Below are 20,410 nucleotides of genomic sequence, written 5' to 3' on the forward strand. Positions count from 1 at the left end.
TTCGGTTAAAAAGATTCCCTTATAAAGCACAAAAGAATACATTTTCCGACTTGGTAATAAGGGATACATCATATATTGTTTGAATATTATTATTGTGATGAGAATAGATTTTATTCATATTGAAACACAAATCAAATGCAAGAAAGTAAAAATCTATAATTGCTCGCAAGATATCACAATGCGGAATCTAAAAGTAATAGAATAGAAAGTAGAAGAGCTTGAGAGAGTTTGAGAGAATGTAGAGAATATATGTATTACTAGAATTCTTAGATGTGTTACAAATGAGAGTCCAACCCCCTTTTTATAGACGGCTTGGCATAAGATTTTAGATATATGCATATATGATTCATCTAGATAAGATTTTAAACTATTCTAGGATTCTAAATTATTCAAAAATTAACTATTAGATATTTACATGGAGTATTATAAATATATTCCTTTCTACACTAGTCTAGGATTTTCTAGAATATTCTGGATTTATCTTGATTTTTCTTAAATTCTCAAAGAGAGTGTAGAATCTTCTAGCTTAGCCTCAAGGATTCCACTACTTTTGTGCGGTGCATGACAATATGCTTGTGAAGGAATGACCATTAGAATAGACTTTGTATGAAGCTTGTTGAAAATGTCAAAAGCTTAACGTTCTTAGTGGTGAGCTACTTTTTTAACTCTTGTCTCCAGACCTTACTCACTTGAGATCGGAGATCAATGAATTTAAATGTAGAAGTTCATTGATCAGGAATGCAGTCTAGGAAGGATTTCATAAGAGGCAAAAAAGCATAGATCGATCAAACTTGATCTTAGTTTCTAGTAACAACATTTAGAGTTCAACATCTTTAGCATGCCACCATACAAATTCCAATTTTTAAAGATGGCTCCATTGTTAGAAGCATATGCTTTTACTAGTCTTGCTGTCTTCTCTTCTACCATCAATTGGTCGGGTTGAGTCTCATTAAAGTTGGAGCTGGAGCAAAGGTGAATTATAGAAAAAAAAAAAAAAAATTGTCATATAATTGTTGGGAAAGAAAAATTTGCACCATTTTTTATCCATATTTTTAGTGGAAAAAAATTGTATGTCGAGAATAAAAATTTGATAGGCAAATTGAAAGAATTAGTGGAAAACCCAATTTATGAATTTATTTAGTTATATAATCTGCAAGTGTACAAAACAAATTCGTAGTTTTTATCCCAAAAAAGAACAAAGTTATAAATTCTATAGTTAATATTGTTCATCCAGCTTTGCCGTTACTGCTAAGCTATCTTGCATTGTCCCCCATTATTAGCTAATTAGCGGTAATTAAAGAGTTGTTACTAGTTTCTGAATTTGTTTATGATTTTGGATTTTAATCTTTAATTTTGCTTCAGCCCCCTTTCTTAATTCTTAATGCTCAAATTTGCAAGAGGATAAACTTAATAGGCCCAATAAGCCCAATGGATTTAGAAATCGTATCTTCTATAATACGCATGTCAAGAGTGTGAAGTAGACAAAGATCAGCCCACAAGTCGTGGAATGGTTTGGTTGGAGAAAAGTCCATGACAAGGATCCATTTTATGGAGAACTTGGCCCACTTGAGGGGTTCATAGTCAATTTGGACCATCAGTGCCGAAGCACTTCATTTTAAGCCCAAATTACCCATCAAGCACTCATTTCTGTGCGTTTATTCATTTTAGATTCAACATCATGTTCATCTTGTTTAAAGCCCAAAAAAATGCATGTGTATGTTGAAGTATAAAAAGTCCCATATTCTACTTTACCCATTGAAAACTTTTTTACACTTAAATACTCATGCTTAATTTTATCAAATTATGTACTTTTGTCACGTTCTTTGAATAAATTGTCAAACCATGTGCTTTTATACACATACCCCAAATATTCTAGTTATTAGTCATTAGTACATGTAAACAAAAATACTTTCCAACTCAATCATAATCCTTATTGTTATTGTGTGGTTGTCCTTGAAGCTTTCTCCTCATTATTTTGGTAATCGGGCTCAAGTTATTTATTATTTTGCATTTGCCTCAAGTATTGAGGAAGTTTTGTTTTGTTAGAACTATATTACTATCTTTTCAACTTATATGAGATGATATAGAAGGTTTGACACGTATTATGAGAATATAATATTCTAGAAATATACACATGCAATAAATCGAGATGAGATTTTAAATTATTCTGCTAAATATTTACAAAGATTATTCTATAGAGTTTTCTACTTACATAAATTTAGGTTATTCTTGAATTCTATAGAATCTTTCGGACTTATCTTGAATCATCAGAAGAAATGTAAAGCCTTTTAGCTAAGCTTCAAGGATTCCACTTCTTTTGTACGGAACATGACAATACGCTCTTACCAATGTTGCCATCTTCTCCTTTGCCATCAATTGGTTCGAAATTAGCCAGGTTGGATTTGATTAATTTGAATATGGAGCAGAGATGAATGATATAATAATAATAATAATAATAATAATAATAACAATAATACAATTGGTGGGCGTGAATGACAAAAAAATTTACACCATTTCTCTATCCATATTCATAGTGGTAAAAAAACATATTTTGAGAACAAAAGTTCAGGAAGCAAACTGACAAAATTAGTGGCAAACTCAATTTATGAATTTATTTAGCTATGTAATCTGCATATTTACATAACAAATTTATAGTTTTGACCCCAAAAAAAAAAAAAATTATAATTCTTCAGTAAATATTATTCATCCAACTTTGCCATTACTGCTAAGATATCATGCATTAGTATTGTGAATTTGAACGTTCCATCTTCATTTTAGCTAATTATAAGCAATTAAATAGTGATTAGTGGTTTCTGAATTTTTTTATAATTTTGCTAAATAGTGCACTTACCGTATCTAACCCTTTCTTAATGTTCAAATTTGAGAAAAGAATATTCAACAGGCCCAATAAGCCCAATAATGGATTCAGATTTTGTTTATTCTCTAAAGCACAAGTCAAAAGTGAGAAGTAGACTATTATTTGAAGCCCACAAGTGGAGGAATGGTTTGCCAACAAAAAGTTGATGATGATAAGGATCCATATGATGGAGGACTTGGCCCACTTGAGGGTTCATCCGTTCATCATATAAGATTGAGTCAATTTGTATTGGACTATCAAGTCATGTGAGGCTTTATCAAGGTCGCATAAATTGATGGGGAATTCGGCCCAATACCCCTATTTTAAACGGCATGATGAAAATTACTCACTCCACTTACATATTTTTTGTTTTACCCATCTACTTTTTAATATTCCCAAATTATCCTTTTTAATATAAAAAAAAAAAAAAAAAAAAGTCAAGGTGAAAAACTACTCTTCTTCTCACCACTTTTCCTGGCGACCAAATATACAACAAACTCCTTGCTCCTTCCTCCTCCTCTTCTTCTTCTTCTTCTTCTCACCACTCTTCCCATTCCTCTTGCTTCTCACTAACTCTCTTCACATTTTCAGCTATGCCTCCTCATTTATTCAGGCAATTGTTTTGAAGACCTCTGGCACATGAGAATGAGACATGCTATGCGTCGGGAGCTTGATTCATTGCGTTCAAGTTTATTGTAGCCTCCACCTCAGATTGCCGACCAGAGAGAAACTGCTCAAACCAAAATATATTTATAAAAATCCAAAGTCGTTCTTTTCAGTCTCTTTTTAAGCTCTCCAATCTTTGCTTTTGTTTTTTTTTTTTTTTTTAATATTATTTGGAAAGCAATTTATAATTCTTGTTTTCATTTTGCTTCCTCTTTCCTCCTCTGCCCTCACTGTTTCAGTAACTTCCTCAAGCTCATGGACTCCTCCTTATCCCCTCTTTCTCCTCCTCCTCATTCCTCCTCCGACATCCCCTTTCCCCTCTCCGCTGCCGTCGACGACAATTCCCTCCTCGACACCCCCTATCTCCACCGATTTGTCCAGTAGCAGCCGCAAGCTCTGCATACTCAAAGTTCAATGAGATTATGGATTTTGTCAGGGAAAAAGGAACAAAGCAAAGCTGTTTCCTGGGAAGTTTTTTTTTTTTTTTTTTTTTAAATTGGATTGTAGGCTGTTTCGGAAGAAAAGGAAAAAAAAAAAAAAAAGAAGTAACTTTTTATTTTGTTGAGGGCAAAATTGAAATTAAAGGGTATATTAAAAAAATCTGAAAAGGGGGGGGTAAATATCCTCACCCACCTATTTGGGGGGACATTGGGTCAAATTCCCCTAAATTGATTTCATGCGCTTTCTTCGTGTTTGCGTGTGTTTTTGTTACAAGTCATGTTCTCTCTCAGCCAGCAAGTTATTTTTCTGTCTGTTTGTTTTGTATATTTTTTATTTGTATAATTTTTATTTTTTTTTTGTTCGGTGAAACATGTAATTTCATCATTGGTTTTTTGTTTTTGAGTTTGGAGCTGGTTTTATTTCTGTATATTAACAGATCTAGTGGGTTCTTTGTTCTCATTTTGCATAAAGTTTGGTGTTATTTCTGTATATTAACAGATCTAGTGGGTTCTTTGTTCTCATTTTGCATAAAGCTTGGTTTTAGTTTCTTCTCTCTCTAGTTTTTTGCGTCTTCTTTTATTTTCTCGCCTTTTTTTTTTTTTTTTTTTCTTAAGCTTTCTAAGGAAAGCTGTTAAGTTGACTTGGTATAGAGATTTTAGGTTCATAATTGAACAACTCTATCCAAAAAAATTTAAAAAAATGGATGAAATGATTAAAAAAACCATCTAAAAAGGCAAGTCTACTTGTAAAGAAAAATGTTTTAAAAAATACATAAAAGAAATAATGACCAGCCTCCTATGACACACATTTTAAGCTAAAAAAAAATTGATAAAAAGTTAAATTATCAACTTCGTTCTTTTATTAATTGATAAAATATTAAATTATCAATTTAATATTTCAGAAGAAATGATAGAAAGAAATGATAATTTAACCTGTACAATCAGTAGCAAATCACTTCATTTTAAGCACAAATCACTCATTAATCACATTTACGTGCATTTATCCATTTTATATCCAACATCGTTTACATTTTACTTTACCCCAAAAGGTGCATATGTTGAAGTCTAAAAGTACCATATTCTCTTTTATCACTACTACTTAATTCTATGTCATAAATCCAAATTTTACATTTAAAAATCCATTTGTTATTTACCATTAGAACATTTACTCTCCTTTACACAATATACTAACCCATCCATCTCTCTTATACTACATGCTTTTGTCAATTTTGTATACTCAGACAACCTTCTCACTTTTATGACACAGATCTTTCAAAAGTATACATATATGTTTTGGTTAAACATTTGATATATTTGTAAGACAACTTGATGTGTTTTGGATTCTTACCCACTCTTTATACACAACATATTAATGAATTTTACTATATTCTTTTATTCCTAGACACCATACTCATACATTATACAACTCATACAATTTCTTTCGGACATATTATTTTAGTCAACATCGATTTTCTTTCTTCTTTTTTTTTTTTTCCCCTTGTTATACTATAATGATATTATTCATTGAATAGTAACACAATATTGATTTCTAATATTTTTTTTTTCAAATAATTATTTCCATGTATTTTAAATTGAAGGGGAATTATCTTTTTATTCACACGGCAAACAAATCATATTAAGAGTATAGTTTTCGTTTGTGTTCTTTAATAAGTTTCCGTCTCAACTAATTAAGTTAGGTGGAGATGTTTTATCGGTCTATGAATATAGGATTTTGATATGGTAAGAATTCCAAAAGAATCAAATGGTAAGGACATTTTATATGTTAAATCATATCATCTGTGTTCCTTTCATATAGGAAAAACAAATTATCAATCAATTTTTTATAAAAAATCCAACTAATCCCATATAATAACTATTAGTATTCATTCTCGTGCGATACACGATATGTATTACCAATGTTGTTAGAATAGGACGATTCGCAATACGGAACGAATGATTCGTATCATTTTTCATGTAAAACGATTCCAACCGTTTATTTTAATCGATTTGAAGGTGAATCGTACGTTTTCTCAATTAAATTGCACAATTTGAATGAATCACCGATTCACTGTTTCAAATTTTCTGTGCTTTTTTCTTTGTTTTTCAATTGATTTTAATCCTCCAAATGCAAAATACTTCCGAAAAAAAATTATTTGAGAAGTAGAGACTGGAGAGGTAGACAGTGATCATTGGAGAAGACGGAGAAGAGAAGAAGATAATGATAATTTATTGAAAAAATAGAAAAGTATTAGAGGACCCTGAGAAGAAGACAATGCAGAAAGGGGAAGAAGATGAAGATGGCAGAGATGAAGAAAAAATATTATTATTTTATTTGTTTTCTTTTTAATTTTTATTGGTTAAAGTGTTTTTTTTTTGACCTTTTTGTGAATTTATTGGTTAAAGTGTAGAAAGCTTAAACAAATAATAAATTGATTAATATGATCGTGATTCATGAGCGAAAAAATTGAATAAATAAAATAATAAAGAAATATTATTATTATTATTTTATTTTTTTTGGTTGATTATTGGTTGAAGTAAATATTATTATTATTATTTTATTTTATTATTAAAAAGAATAGTAATATTATTATTATTATTATTATTTTATTTTTTGCTACTTAAGAATCACATTTGTATTGATGAATGATAGATTGATATTATTATAATTTATTATTTTTATTACTATTATTTTTAAATGTATATTGCGATACATATTTCGCTTCGATACATGTTTTATAATTTTAACAAAATGATTCACGTTTCGAGTTATGATTTGATAACCTTGTGTATCATCTTAAATCATAATAGATGATATTAAATATAATCTATAATAATTAATTATATTTGAAAATTTATTTAAAAGTTTTATTGTTAATAAGTATAGTTGGACTTTTTTTTCAATTTATATTATAAAATTTTGTTAAAAACTATAAATTTGAGTTCTATATATAATACTATTAAATTATAAAATTCAAATTCACAAATTACCTATATAATTTTCTTCATCTATGAAATTGTCTTATTTAATTTTTCCATCTGTAAAATTTAATTTCAAATTCAAATATATTTAAATAATATTTTCCATCTATGGAATTTAAATTTCAATTCAAATATATTTTTTAGTTCTTTGCAAATAATTAATTTTCATATATTAAATACTTATAATGTAATTTAATTATTATTATTATTATTATTATTTATCCTATAGATATATTATTACCTTATAAGGTAAATTATTTATGGAATTCAGTTAAATTTTTTTACCTATTTAATTTTTTCCATCTACAAAATTTAAATTCAAATTCAAATCTAAATGTATTTATATAATATTGTTCATCAATGAAATTACAATTAAAATGCAAATATATTTTTTGATTTTTTGTAAATAATTCATTTTCGTATATTACATCCTTATATTTAATTTGATTAGATAAAAAATTCGATTTAAATGAAATCATAGTATCCTCTATATCTCTTCCATTATCTAATATGGTAATGATTTTAAGATCGTAGAATTTTTAAGGTAATTTTATTTTTGAATTTTAATTTTTTTTAATGATTTTGGAGGGAACAAAATGAACATGAGGATGACACGCGGCAAAAATTTTTGCTGACTCTCTTATTTTTATATATTACATAGATTATTATTATTTATCCTATTAAATACTTAATAGAAATTAATTGTCTCGCTTATTTTTGTTTACGTACATGCTTGACCACCAACTCATTTGGGGCATTCTTTTTTGTGCATTTTAAACTTTCCATTTGTGGCATCTATTTTTGTTCTGATCCAGACAAAAGCAAAATAAAAAGAGAATAAAAAAAAAAGGAATTTATAGACAACAAAGTAAAAAGGAAAAAGATTAATGTGTTTTTCTATATTAATATTTTATATGTAATTTTCTTTTAAAAGGAAAAATTTCAAAATGGTAGGCAAGAGAATAAATTTACAGGATATATGAACGTACACCACGACCATAATAATGCTTTAAAATTGAATTTTAAGCTGATTTATTTTATATATTTCATAGGAAATTATTTCAAATGGGGCCTTAGTAATTCCTTGCATTCTCATTTCTCATCTTTTATTTCTTCTGGTAAGATAATTCCTTACATTTAATAAGAATATTTAAATTCTGTCGATGGAAAGATCTGATTAAATAATGAACACAAATATAATTTTGGAGAAATCTATGTTTCAATAAATTTATCTGATAAACAATGTTTACAAATAAAATAATTATGGAAAGATATGATTTCATTGGTAAAATTTTGGGATTGTGATTCTTATTTTCTGCAAAATTTGTTTCCTTTATCTGAGGCATAATATGGAAGCTTAATTAATTTTGCTTCTTCAATGACATCTTAATAAGGAAAAAATAAAAATAAAATAAAAAAAATCAATAAAAGTAATTATTATATATTTTGGAGAAATGTATGTATCAATAAATTTATGTGACAAACAATGCTTACAAATCAAATAATCATGGAAGGATGTGATTTTGTTGATAAATTGATATTTATCCTCAAGTAAAATATTTAAAATTTAAATAGTTTTAGGGTTAATTAAATAGGTCAATATTTTCCTTATTAATAGTTGATTTCCTTATTTTATTTTTATATTTTTTAAATAGACATTATTAAAATATATATTAGGCTACAACATAATTCCGTTATAATATATATGTATCCTAATTAGGCCATAAATATATATTTGGTATATAAGATAAAATTAAATATTTTATTTATTTTTAATTTATTTCAAAATTATTACCATATGTAATTTTATCAATTGTTTGATAGTTCCAGATATTTCTATCAAAAATTAATTTTATATATATTTGGTTATATTCATAAAAATTAAGATAATGCATAATAAATAATAACTAATAATAAATAAAATAAAAATGATGCTTTTGGAGGGAATTTGGAAGAAGGGTATGCTGACACGTGGTGCATACTTCCTCTTTTATATATTATATAGATTGGTTGGTTCTAATGCAAATATAACGGATTCTTACTACAATATTCTTATCTTGTCTTTACTATATCAGAAACGATTATATATATATATATGTATTATGTTAATTGATTGAAATTTTTTTTCTATAATCCACACATTTTTTGTATTTTATATTAAAAGAGTTTGGAATATATTTTCGCTTTGCTTTTGGACCTTTTTTTTTTTTTTTTTTGGGGTTCAACTTTTGCTTTCGGCTTAATTTAACCAAAGAAATTTGGTACGGTTAAATAACATTCTACTTATTGTGAGACTTCGATAACATATCAAATTAGAAAAAAGCAAGAAAAATGTTAGCAAACTAAAACACTTCAACTCGTTTTCATCACCTATAAATATCATTCAAAAATTACCAAGATTTCTTATTCTTGAATTAAAGAAGCTTAATTCATGCTTTCAGTAAGATTGGAAGATTGGATTTTCCATCTGACTATGAGAAAACATAATTTCTTGGTCTTGATACATTATTAATTTAAAAGTTTCTTTCCATTTTCAAGTATTTCTAACACATATACTTTACTTTCTATACATATAAAAACCATTAATTAAAATGTCACTCTTAAAACTTGTCATGTAACCATATCCTTATAATTTGGAAAATGAATTCCCAAATTTCATTTTCCATGTTTAATGCCTAAATGGTTAGAAATTAGAGGCTAAAGTGAGTCTTCAAACTATTTTAGTTACTAAAATTGGTAGGTTCCCAAATTCAATAACCTTAAAAATTTGTAAATTATTTTAGATTTAAATATATATATATACATACACAAATGTACGTATGCAATTAAATTAATATATATATATACACACACATGTATGTGTATATATGTACATGTATGTATGCAATTATAATAATTAAAACGTGTTATAAAATCACTATACATATGTACCTACATATATATAAACATAATTTATAAACAATGTGCAATTGAAATAATCATAACTAAAAAAGAATATATATAGTGTAATCAAATTTTAAAATGGATAAACAGTACAACTAAAATATATATGCAAGAAGACAATAAAAATTAAAAAAAAAAAACAGATTTTTTGTTTTTATGTAATAAATCATATATTTTCCGACTTTTTTTTGTTTTAATGACAAAGATTGCTTTATAAAGCACAAAACAACATATCTTCCGACTTGGTAATGGGGGATACATGGTACTTTGTTTTGAATATTAAGAAAACTAAACGGCCCCTTTTTTTTAACAAATCCACAAGAGTATAGCTTGGTCGTGATGAGAAAAAAAATCTATAATTGGTCCAATCTAAATATATCTTGAAGCGGTACTATAAGTCTATATTTTAAAATTTTCATATCATATGAGGATTAGCAGTACAATCCAAACTCTAAGAAAAGAGTTTCAGACAAATACAAACATATGCCTATTATGTTGGAGTTATTTTAAATATGCGGATCGAAAACACACATAATAAAATTCCATTAAAGCATACAATATTAAACTTCAAACGCAGTTATTAATAAATTAAATCTGTAATTCTGCAAAATAGAAAACGACGTAATAATAGTACCTATGGACACAATGCTCTCAAGCCACTCTTAATTTGATATTTGAAAACCCTAATCACAAATATAACATGTATCTATTCACTTGTCCTAACAATAAACATCAGCTTTTTATAGACTAAAGTCATGTGCAAGTCACATGATTTACAAATTAATTTTAACGCACACCCAAATAATAATTTAATAATAAATATTAGAATAATAATAAAAATATAGGTAAGTCAAATGGACCTCTAAAGAAAGCTGGTCCTCCAATTCAATGGGCCGACTAGAGTATTACAGAGAGTATGTGATCAAGGCCCTATTACATTAATTTGTAATCAAGTCAGTCCCATTAATGATATATATTAGACCCTGTAAGTAAGTAATTAATTATGCTAAGTCCATAAAATATTTATATATCTAATATTCTTCCACTTGGAGTGTATAATCATCATCACATATACATCAAACAAAACTCATTTATTATAGAATCTCCCAAAACAAAATACAATTTCATCTAAATATATAATATGCTGGTAGGACACAATAATATACTAGACTAGGTAGTAGAGATTTTTTCAGTAAATCTCCTAAAATATGATATTATTTCAACTGAGCACTTTATATGCCATAAACTCAGTCTAAGTAGTAGAGATTTACCTTACCACGTGTAATCTCCGAACACACATTGCCATTTCATTTAATCACATTGTGTATCGACAAGATACAATAATATACCCAAATTAGGTAATAGAGACTCACTATAACACTTGTGAATCAACATATACAAATATACATAGAGTAAAAGTCTAAAACAAGCCTGTGAATATAAGAAGTAATAATATGTGTAATAATATCTCATAAATAAACAATATTTCACATACATCAACGTATCAATATACTCAAAGAAATAAATAATACTCAACATGGATATTACTGCAGTATATATAATAAACTTCCACTGACCTATAGCAGTCTTAACTGCCTAACAATCCCATAAGGGATACATAGTCCTCAAATATGCCTACCGGTAAGGCCTTGGTTAATGGATCAATCACCATGTTGCAAGTCGATGTGTGAACAATGGTAATGAGACCCTCTTCAACTTTCTCCTTTACCACAATATACTTTACATCAATGTACCTTTCACCAAAAGTACCTTTTAAATTATTGGAGAAAGATACCACTCCAGTATTATCATATTATATCATAATAGGCCTCTCAATAGAGTTAACTACTCCCAAATCATGAATGAAATTTTGAAGCCAAGCTGCATAATGGGTTACCTCATAACATGCCACATACTCTACCTCCATAGTCCAGGATGTTATCACAGATTGCTTAGCACTCCATAAAGACGCAGCACCTTTTGTCATGATAAATATATATCCAATGGTATATTTCTTATTATCTACACAGCCTTTATAATCTGTATCACTATAACCAACTACATAAGAGAGTTGGTGCGTCAATATGTCAACATATGATCTTTAATAACCTAAGGATATCTAAAGACCTTTTGACCTGTTTGGTAATGAATAGGACCGGGATTGCTAATAAATCTACCAAGAACACCCACAGCAAAAGCTATGTCAGGCTACGTACAAACTTGAGTCTACATCAAACTACTTACTACTGAAGAATAACAAATATTTTTCATTATCATCCTATCTATATTATTTTTAGGACACTGATCCTTTGAAAACCTTTCAACCTTTGTAGTCGATACACATTCAAGAGAACAATTGTGCATATCAAACATTTTAAGAATCCTATCAGTATAGGCTCTTTGAGACAATTACAATGCGTAATTAGTCCTATCTCAAACAATCTTAATGTCCAAAATAAAAGAAGCCTCATCAAGATCTTTCATGTCAAAATGGTTGTACAACATATGCTTTGTCTCAGCCAATAGGTCAATGTCATTGGTAACTAAAAGTAATCAACATACAACACCAAAAGTATAAAATTGCTCCCATTAACCTTCATATATATGCATATATCAACAACATCCTCTTTAAAGATATTTTTGATGACAACCTCATCAAATTTAGGATATTACTGCCTTGAAGCCTACTTAAGACCATAAATAGACTTTTTAAGCTTGCAAAATAAATTACCATTCCTATTTGCTGAAAGCCAACGGGTTGAATCATATACACATCCTCATACAAATCAACATTCAAAAAAGCAATTCTGACATTCATCTAGTGCAATTTCAAGTCTTAATGCGCCATAATTGTCATAATGATTCTAAACGAATCCTTTATTGATACAGGAGATAATGTCTCTATGTAATCAATTCATTTTTTCTGATTAAATCCTTTAGCAACAAGTCTAGCCTTATACCTTTCCACTTAACCAATAAAGTCTCTTTTAGTGTTAAAGACCCATTTGCACCCAATAGGTTTGCTACCATCTGGTAACTCCATCAAATCCTAAACATCATTTGATGCCATGGATTTTATTTCTTCTTCCATTGTATCTAACCAAAAATTTAAGTGTAAGTTGCTTATGGCCTCCTCATAAGTAACTAGATTTGAATCATCACTTATGTCAAACTCATGCTACCACAGATAAACCTCATAGTTATCAGGAATAGTTGATCTCCTAGTCCTCTATGACCTTCTCAAAGACACATTAGCATTTGCAATAGCTGGAACATCCTGCTCTTCAATAATGAGTTCATCCTGATCAACTATTGGTTCATTAACAACTCGATCAATAATGTCTCTATCAGAAACAACAACACTGGGAATGAATACACTTTCTTGAACTAATACTGTTATCAAATCGAAAATCATCTTCAAAATAAATAGCCCTATCTAACTCCACAATTTTGGGGGTGTGTGATGGACAAAAGTATCTTGAATCCCTAGATCTTATACAATAGCCAACAAAATAACCACTAATGGTTTTAGGATCCAATTTCTTAATTTGGAGATTATAAACTCGTACTTCAGCTTTCCAACCCCATAGAAAAAAATGGTGTAAATTAGGTTTTCTTCCTGAACACAACTCAAAAACGGTATTAGGAATAGATTTACATGGCACTTAATTCAAAATATAACCAGTCGTCCTCAAAGCTTCTCTCCACAAATAATCTGGCAAACTAAAGTTTGCCAACATGCATCGCACCATATCTAATAAAATGCAATTTTTCCTCTCCGCTATGTCATTTTGCTGAGGAGTACCAGGCATTGTATATTGGACATCAATACCACACTCACGTAAATAAATAGCGAATGACCGTAGTTTTCATCTAATCTCATCATATCTACTATAAAACTTACCACCTCTGTCAAATTTCACAACCTTTAGCTTCTTATTCTTTTGAAAATCCATCTTTACTGTAGCTCATTTAAGGCAACCAAAGAATCTGACTTCTTGCAGATAAGCTCAATGTGTCCAAAACAAGAGAAATCATCAATGAAGGTAATAAAATGCCTATAACCACCTAAAGTAGTTGGTGTGAAAGGTCCATATATATCAGTATGGATTAACTCCAAAACATTTCCACACCTAGCCATCTTATCCTTTCTAACCTTGGAAGTTAGCTTCCCTTTCATACATTCAACACAAGTTGACAAGTTGGAGAAGTCAAGATTATGAAGTATTACATTCTTCACTAACCTTTCCTTTTTGTGCCCAGAAATATGTCACAAACGCTTATGTCATAACATTGAGAAATTATCATTAACTCTTGGACGTTTGGAAGTAACAATAAGGGCAACAACAAATTAACAGAAGAATTGAGACCATTATTAAATAAATCAAGTTTGTATAAATTAGCACATGAAGTTTCACAATCCACAACTTTACGATTCTTATACATTTCAACTTTGTTATTACCAAACAAAAAACTATAATATTTACTATGAAAAATAATAATAATAATAAATAACAAGTTCCTTTTTATTGAGGGCATATAGGAAACTTCTTGTAACTCTAAAATATATCCACTGGCAAGTTTCAAATTGATTGTCCCCATAACATCCACCTTCATCTTGAGCTATCTTCCATATAAATATGCTGCTTAAGATTGGTTGGCTCCCTTTGACTTATCATTCCCAGCAATGAACTAGTAACATAAATTATTGCTCCAGTATCTAACCACCAAGTACTCATAGACACATCAATAATATTGGTCTTAATCATTAAAATATTATATTTCTTCTCTTGCTTTCCCTTCAACTTCCAATAGTCTACCTTCTTGTATCCAACCTTGTTGCAGTAGTCATACTTTCCATTAAAGTATTCTTTCTTTTCTCCTATGTGATAAGCTCCATCCATAGACTTTTTAGGCTTCATATCATAAAACTTCTTCTTATTAAGTTTAAATTCTTATCTCTTCTTCTGGAAAAACTTCGTAAACTTGTCTACCTGATGTGATACCATAATAACGGACATTGACATGTTTAACTTAATATCATCCTCCTCTTTAACAAGAATAACAATCAATTCTTCTAAGTTATAACCTTCCTTCTTAGTATTCAAACTAGACCTTATACTATTAAACTGATATGGAAGACTTCTCATTATAAAATAAGTTAAAAACTCCTTTCCAATGTCCATCTTAAGGTTTTTGAGCTTATTATAATAAGAAAAAAGTAATATAATATGGTCCCTTACTCCTTTAACTCCATAATACTTAGTATTGTTCAAAAGGTTCAAATAATGATACTTCTCATTCATATTAAATTAGATAAACTTCTTTCTTATCTCCTCAAGAAGTTTCTTTACAATATTCACCTTTGGAATACTTGCATGTATGGATTGATCCATATAATTCACCATCATCATCATACAGCACTTGTTAGAGTGCTTCCAATCCTCATAAAGGATTTTAACTGCTGTACTACTCTCATCAGTTGATATCTCTGGTTGATCCATTTTTAAAGCCAAATCCAATTTCATAAAGGTCAAATTCATAACTAAGGTCTTCTTTCACTTTTGATAATTTATCCCATCTAACTTCATCATGGCAGTCGTTGGTAAAACATTCAGGGTGCTAATAACTGTGAAAATAGCAAAGATAACAAAGCATTCAAAATATAAAACAATTCAATAACTATTTTCCAGCCCCTCAGTACAAAACATAAAATATCAATATCACTAGGATTTTGTAGCACTAAAGATACCCTTTTGCGAGCAAGGGATAGTCAACTAAACAAACATAATAAAATACATTAAACTGAATCACAGACAGGGTAACTCAGAACTTACGATTTATGACATTCAATCAACTTTCACTACCATTCCAAGAGCCATACAAGGAAATTTAAACCACCGATAGGGTAGCCCAGTTACTCATATAGACCTTGATTAACTAGTGGGAAAAAATCAATATATTGGCAATTTTATGAAATAGGTAAATATAAAACATCCTATCCACTATACTAACACATATTACATTAGTACACATAATGCAGCAAAATAAATCTCACAATAGATGAGTATCTAAAATCCAACACTACTATACTAACTAAACACAAAGCCTCTTTAGGGAAAGCTAGCTAACATAGTCCATTTCTAATCATAGGTATTTAATTTAATTCAAGATTTTTTTAAATATATTATTAAACAATAAATAAATAAATAATCAAACAAACAAAAAAACAGATAAATTAATAACACATTTTTTTTCAAAAAAAATTTCTCGGGTTGCTGACGTTAGCACAGATGATGTCATCATGCTGACATCATCATAATAGCCCGCACTATGCTGATGTTAGAGCTCACACCATGCTAACATCATCGATGACACCAGTGCCTCGCCCGCAATGTGTTGTTTGATGTCATGATGACATTAGCAAGGCACATCATGTTGACATCATCATGATGACGTCAATGCCATTGACACATCGCGATGACATCAGCAGGCCCAGATGACACATTGTATAATCCAGCTTCCTCATCCAGTCGGGTCAGTGGGTTGACCCAGTTTCAGTGAAACGGGTTACACGACCTAGTTTTTGTCCCAATTGGAAAAATGTTTTCCGACTGTTCCAACGGCAGTGCAATTGTCCAATGATGGGCAAGCATAATCCAACCTCAATTTTAGTCAATTTCAACTCAAAATAAAGATTTGTCAATTTGAATATATACAGGTTCAAAGGGGATTTTTTTAATGGGTTTTCACAAAATTGTATTTCTCATATTAAAATTAAAGCTCAGTAAATATTTCATTCCACATAGAAAACAAATCCCATAATACCCAGGCCAAGAAATTTTAAAAATAAATTTTTTTTTAATATAGATAACAATTGGACACGTGAATATATATTTCATAGGACTCAAAAAAATATCATATAATCTCACAAATTCATCAATGAAGGGAAAAATTAAATTAACAAACATATAGATCCTTATACAAATCAATAGCCGATTTCAGTAACAATCCGAACATAGTCAATATAACGACAAATTACAAAGGAAGTTACTATGCGTATCTATCGGTTCTTATACCATTTGTTGGAGTTATTTTAAATATGCAGATCGAAAACATACATAATAAAATTTCATTAAAGCATAAAATACTAATTTCCAAACACAGCCATTAATAAATTAAATCTGTAATCCTGCAAAATAGAAAACAATATAACAGTAGTGCCTATAGACACATTACTCTTAAACTACTCTCAATTTGATATTTGAAAACCCTAATCACAAATACAATGTGTATTTGTTCACTTGCCCTAACAATAAAATTTTAGCATTTTACATACTAAAGTTATATGCATGTCACATGACTTATCAATTAATTTTAACACACAACAAAAAAATAATTTAATAATAAATATAATAATAATAAAAATACGGATAAGTCAAATGTGACCAAAAACCCTACTACAATTAAGTTTGTAAATGAATAATTGATTATGCTAAATCTACAAAATATTTATATATCTAATATTTTATTTATTTATTTAGCTATAAATAAAAACCCTCACCATGAGTATTAGCTCTCAAAATCATGTAATTCTTAAGCGCATGCCCTAGCCTCACATGAAGGTACGATCGTTGTGATTTTACATATTGATTTACTTTAATGGTTATATGTCAGAATTATATAATTATTTACTCCATTATTTTATTTATTTAATTTTTATGGCTTGCAAACCCTAAGGAAAAAAGAAAAAAGAAAAAAAAAAAACTCTCTTTAAATATAAGCTATTTTTATTCCACATAGTAATAGTGCAGAATTCACTTGTTTGTTCTCTTACTGAATTTTATCAGAATACGTACTTTTATCATATTCATGTCAAAATATGTACTTCTTACTTAATTTTATCGAAGTATGTACTTTATCACATTCATGTCAGAGTTTATAATTTTTATCACGTTCTTTGTATAAATTGCTTTTATACATATTCACCAAATATTATCCTTATTAGTTTATTAGTACATGTAAAGGAAAAAACTGTCCTACTGATTCATAATCCTAAATCCAAAGCATCATACGCTAAATCTTGAAGTAAATATTCCAGACTTTAGCAATGCTAGTGATTTGCTTGCGAATGATTTAGATTTTACATGTAGTAAAAACTAACGGAGGCCGAGGCCCTAATGGAGAAGTTGAGGGTCGACTACCATCGGCAGTAGATTGTAAGAATGGGCCCAATCCAAATAGGAGGAAGAAATAACCAAAGTAGATTGCAAGAATGGGTCCAATCCAAATAGAAGGAAGAAATAACCAATTTCTATTATTATTATTATTATCATTATCATTATTATTGTGTGGTTGTCCTTGCAGATTGCTCTGATTATTTCGGATTCCAAAATAATCGGGTTCAAATTATTTATTAATTATTTGGATAATCAGATTCTTGTTATTTGACAGTGCTTATATTTTCCTTTCTTTTTGATAGTGGTAGTTTTTTGCTTTGCTTTTACTTCAAGCAACAGGGGAAGCGAAGTTTTGTTAGAACTAGATCACTATCTTCGTAACTTATCTGGAACCAATAGCATATCCAACTTAATTAGGAAAAGCAAGTAAACTTGAACTAAAACTCTCGGCCATCTATATATATTATTAATAATATATGATCCTATATACAAACTGAATGAGACATTCACAAAGCTGCAAAGAATTCTTTTTGCTATAATTTCTTGCCTCGAAGAAGAACTTGATTCATTAAGTCATCATGCTTTCAGTAAGATTCGAAACTAATTAATGCTTTTAAATTGTTCTTTTTATTTTGTTCCTCATATATCAATTTCTTCATGCTGTACACTTTCTTTGTAATATTCTTTGTCACCATAGTTCCCTTGATTCTTTTCTTTTTTCTTTTATTTTTTTATATTTAGTTTTTGTATGTTACCATGCTACTGATTGATCGGTAAAGCAAAAAGATCATAACTCCGAATTTGGAAGTGGCCGGGTTGATATCTTCTGTGATATATATCCATTCATGTCTATAAGGCCTCAATTTTTAGTTTCTACCATGTATATGGTCCATTAATATTCATATCGTACGTTGCGTTTTTTGAATTATAGTGCAAGCATAACTACTCTGCTTGTATGTTCCTTTTTTCTTTTTCTTTTTTTTTAAGTCAATCTTCTGGACTTTGTTTGACGAATGAGGAATCGGTCTAATTGTGTGCCTCCTACGCACCCATATCATGTTGTAATCCTGACAATAACAAATAAATTAATGAATAAATAACAACTTTTTGGACTTATGTTTATAGTTGAATTAGTTTCATGATTATATGTGTGTGTGTGTGTTATTGTTCTATTTATAGATTTTTTCATTTGGTTTTGTGATCTTATCAGGTATTTCCTCCTCAATGGTGGCCTGATTGATTCAATGACATCTCTCATATCTTCTTCAAGAAGCCGACTCTTCAATGGTGGTTTGTTTTATCTACTTCTTTCTACAATTTTTTTTTTTTGTTTGGTGTAATATCCTTATTTATCTTTTTTCATGCTGTATAACCTTTCTACATTTTGTCTATTATTATTTCTCTTATACATTTGAAACTATTAATTTATTTATAAAAATACCAAAAGTCATAAATCATTAAAAAATAATAATAATAATCAAGAAATCTAGAAACACTTAATTTACTCAAGCTGATTTGTTAGCAATTGATGATTAAAGGGATGACTGTAAGGCTTGTAAGAGCGTATGACTGTAAGAATGGAATGACCATTAAAATGGACTTTGTTTGGAGCTTGCTAAAAATGTCAAACCCTCAATGTTTTTACTGGATACTAAGATCAAGTCCGATTGAGCTGCTCTTTTGACTCTTGTCTCTAGGCATTACTGGGCTGCGATCCCCATCAATGAATTTAACATAGAAGTTCCTTGGTCGGGAATGCAGTCTGGCAAGGTCTGGATGAGAGGCAAAAGAGTGTTCACTCAAACTTTTTCTTGGCTTCCAATAACAACATTGAGAGTTCAACATCTTTAGCATGCCACCATGCAAAGTCCAATTTTTAAAGGTGGTTCCATTGTTATAAGCATATGCTCTTACCAGCCTTGCCATCTTCTCTTCTGCCATCAATTGCTTTGTAGTTGGCCAAGTTGAGTATGATTAAGTGGAGCTGGAGCTGAAATGTATAATAGACATTTGTTATCTTTGTAAGACCACGTGTTTTGGATTCTTATCCTTTCTTTATACACAACATATTAATGAATTTTACTCTTCTTTTATTCCTAGACGTCATAGTCATACATTCTACATCTTGTGCAATTTCTTTTGGACACACTATTTTATACAGTTTATTGATTCAAATATTCATATGCACATGCTTATATTCAACATCTTTTTTTTTTTTTTTTTATACTATAATGATGTTATTCGTTGAATAGTAATACAATATTGTGCAATATTAATTTATAATAATATTATTTTTTAAGGCAATGGCTCAAGTATATCTATTTTCTCTTTTAATATGCGTATAC

General features: G+C 29.2%; 1 long non-coding RNA gene across 1 annotated transcript; it reads left to right on the forward strand.

Moving 5' to 3' along the window:
* The first annotated feature begins 18,551 nt into the window (after positions 1-18,551).
* LOC132799759 (uncharacterized) lies at positions 18,552-20,142 on the forward strand. The gene is made up of 2 exons (XR_009634596.1): positions 18,552-18,652; positions 19,276-20,142. It is a non-coding gene; the product is annotated as an uncharacterized LOC132799759 (long non-coding RNA).
* Positions 20,143-20,410: the final 268 nt, after the last annotated feature.

This window comes from Ziziphus jujuba, chromosome 10 (genome assembly GCF_031755915.1).
Source record: "Ziziphus jujuba cultivar Dongzao chromosome 10, ASM3175591v1".
In the NCBI taxonomy this organism is placed as follows: domain Eukaryota; kingdom Viridiplantae; phylum Streptophyta; class Magnoliopsida; order Rosales; family Rhamnaceae; genus Ziziphus; species Ziziphus jujuba.